Raw genomic sequence first — 3,488 nt, 5'->3', positions numbered from 1 at the left:
GGGGGGGGGGGGGGGCAGCATGTGAATATGTTGGCAGCCAGTAGTCCATGAATACGGGTGGTGTAGCTTCTGAAGGGATGGGGTGGGTGGTGTTGTATTTCAATAGTGGTTGTGTTCAAATATCAACAACTGCTGCGCAGCATCCATTACTGCACCTTTAAGAGATCTAACAAGATATGAGGTGCCGTATCGAAGGTTCCCATCTCTCAAACAGGTAAGCCGAGATTTATGACCAGACATGTTGAAAATACATGAGAACCGCTGCAGGTGATGCGCTAATTACTGTGAGGTGGGGAAACACCTGACATTTGTTTTTATTGGCACTTCAAAAAGGTCTTCTCTTTCTTGAAAGGTGTAAGCAATGAAAATGCAGAAATATGAAGATAACGTGTCTATAGATGGAATCAAAGATGAAGCAACCACATATGTGGAGTATAATGTTTGAATTAGATGTAGAAAATAAGGACTTAACAGAAAAGGCTTTGGAGCCACAGGAGAGAGAAAGAGTTAGCATGACGGTGACACGGAAAAGTGAGATGATGAGCGAGATGATGGATGTTGGGATTAAAGTTCTGCGGAGCCGTTTGTCAAAGTCTGCACAGAAGAATGGAAAATCACCATGCCAACCTGTTTTCTTCCCAGGGGACCCCAAACTTCCTGCTCCACACACACCAACCCGATTATCGTGCGTCGGACAATCTGAGGAGGTCGGTGACTCAAGTCTGTTGGGTGTGTTCGGAGCCGTCGGCCTTCATTTTGGCCGATTTGACATGTTGAATCGGTGGGTGTGCAGGCGCTGTGCTGACCTGGAAATGACGAGCGGGATGAGCGTGACTAACGCCTCTCAAAATCGGACGAAAATCCTTTAAACTGACCTTTGTCGATCTGAAATGAAGACACTCAGCAATTGCACGGCCTACGTTTGAATAGTTAAATAAAAGTAATCAACAAATAGACATGTAATGACGTTAGCTAACAGATAAACAGTTTAAGTATAAATAGAGAAAATATCGCTAATATTAGCTAACACATTACACCTTGAATAGTTAACTAAAAGTAATGAAGAAATACATAAGTCAAGACGTTAGCTAACAGATAAACAGTTTGAATAGTTAGCTCAAAGTGATGTATAAATACTGTAGATAAGATATAAGGTTAGCTGATAAACAGATTAAATAGTCAGCAAAAGATAATAGCTCAATAGTTATAGCTAACGGATAAACAGTTTAAATAGTTAGCTCAAAGTAATGTATAAATAAACAAGATATCGCAAATATTAGCTAACAGATAAACAGTTTAAATAGTTAGCTCAAAGTAATGTATAAATAAACAAGATATCGCAAATATTAGCTCACAGATAAACAGTTTAAATAGTTAGCTAAAAGTAATGTATAAATAAACAAGATATCACAAATATTAGCTAACAGATAAACAGTTTAAATAGTTAGCTAAAAGTAATGTATAAATAAACAAGATATCGCAAATATTAGCTCACAGATAAACAGTTTGAATAGTTAGCTAAAAGTATTGCTTGAATGTCTAGCTTCTGCCACTAAAAAATGCAAATTAAAAAAAAACAACAACATTGGCATTGACAGTACAAGTAGATGGAAAAGATATTGCATCATTATCCACTTTTAATAGTGTTAAACAACACCCTGGAGGTAAAAAAGGCCCATTTGGACCATGACTGGTGTTGATTAAGAGGTATGTGAGTTCACCTGAGAGGGCTGGGGGGGGTAGCGTCATATGTCTGGAGAAAGACGTTAGATTAGCACCGCTTTAAAGGAATAGCAACAGGTATTCTTGACCTCTTCATGTTTTGTCCTCATCAGGAATAAGAACCACATGATGCAGCTCTGTGGGCCAGAGACCGGATGCAGACTAGAGTGCGGATCGGGACGGATTTTAGTGTCCGAGCCCGACCCCCGTCCGACACCGTTAAAATCGCATTTGTTTCTCATACTAATGACACATGCACGTTTGTTTGTGTGGAAAGCTCGCTTTTATTAACATCATATGTGGGGGATTATGTCAGTAAATCTGAGTAAAATAAATACCTTGCTTAACCTGTATTGATAAGCCGCCCCAATAAGAGATGCTCACTCACACATATACTGTACATGTTTAGTTTAATGCCTTGCTGCCGCTGCTGAGAGTGTAATATAATAGGTTTACATGATAGATATAGCACCTTTTACAGACAAAGTAGCAAAGTGCTTCACATTATAAAAATTTGTAAAATACAGTAAGGCCCAAACAGTAAATAAGCAAGCAAAAAAGAAAAAAACAAACCAATAGAAATAAAAACCCAAAAGTTATAAACAGGAAAAAATAATGAGTTTACAAAAAAAAAAAGGTTCAATGCCTTATCGCGCTGATGTGACCGAGCCCGACCCGAACCCGAGCATCCTTTCTAAAAAACCTGTTCGAACCATATCCATCCGGATGGAACCGGTATATCCATCCTCTAATGCAGACATGGCCTCCATAGGGGACATCAATCCTACACAGCTAACCATTCAGCACGCCATACAAAGGCAACTCTAAAAGCTCAGGGATGACTGGCTTCTGCGGAAAAATGACATTTTCTGGTCAAAGTGTGATTTATGTTCACCATGTGTCACTATGTGAGGAATGTGTCCGTGTGTTTCCCCACACGTTCAGCCGCCGGGCTGCATGTACGTAGAGCAAAAACATCGACCCGGCCTGGAAAATTCAATAAATCTCACACTCTCGGGGATGGATGGGAAATATCGGAAATTTCAGCGGAGAGGTCAAAGGTCAACCCCTGTCGCCCGTTACTTGAGCAGGAACAGATGCAGAGCAGAGGAGTAAGCTAAATAAGAGAGAGGGAAGTTAAAATAAACATTTTTTTTTTTGTGCAAATTTCCAAATAACAGACAGTTGTAATGAAAACCATCGTGCTGACAAAAATGCACACGACTCACACAACAATGGCATGAGACACCAAACTAACACAAGTGGGCAGAGGCAGAAATGGAGGGTTGAAACGCAGGCATGAATTACCAAATATGGACACTTCTGACCTCACCATCTCCCTCCCTCTCTCTGCCTCCCGCTCTCCTTTTCACTGGGACCTAGTCTCTCTCTCTTTCTCCCTCAGCCGGTTGTAATGGCAGCAGGGTGTGTCCGTAATTTAGGGTGTGTGAAGCTATTATATCATTCAGTCAGAAAGAAAAAGGACCCATTCAGTGACAGCATGTTGAAAGGGTGGCATGTTAACTCACTGACCAATCTGGCTTTGTAATTATTTGTGTGAATTCATGTGTGTAGACATTCACGCTTCGCTGTCTCGGTGAGAATGTGTGTGTCTGTGCCTCCATGCGTGACACATACATCTATAAATCCAGCAGCTTTAGGTACGTGTCACATTTAAGACCAGGTACACGTAGAATAATTAGGAGCACAATCCTGCTTTTAAGAGACGGCACACCGCGTGGCCGGGGGCGGGGGGGGGGGGGGGG

At 41.3% G+C, this 3,488-nt stretch overlaps 1 long non-coding RNA gene across 1 annotated transcript in view; it reads right to left on the bottom strand.

The window, feature by feature from the left end:
* Nucleotides 1–743: 743 nt before the first annotated feature.
* The window catches only part of LOC117958318, a 22,226-nt gene continuing 19,481 nt past the window's right edge, over nt 744–3,488 (bottom strand). The window contains exon 3 of the long non-coding RNA XR_004659690.1: nt 744–899. This is a non-coding gene — a long non-coding RNA (uncharacterized LOC117958318). The remainder of the gene's footprint in view (nt 900–3,488) is intronic.

The sequence above is a fragment of the Etheostoma cragini genome, chromosome 15, assembly GCF_013103735.1.
Source record: "Etheostoma cragini isolate CJK2018 chromosome 15, CSU_Ecrag_1.0, whole genome shotgun sequence".
In the NCBI taxonomy this organism is placed as follows: Eukaryota; Metazoa; Chordata; class Actinopteri; order Perciformes; family Percidae; genus Etheostoma; species Etheostoma cragini.
This window is presented reverse-complemented; position numbering and strand designations above follow the sequence as displayed.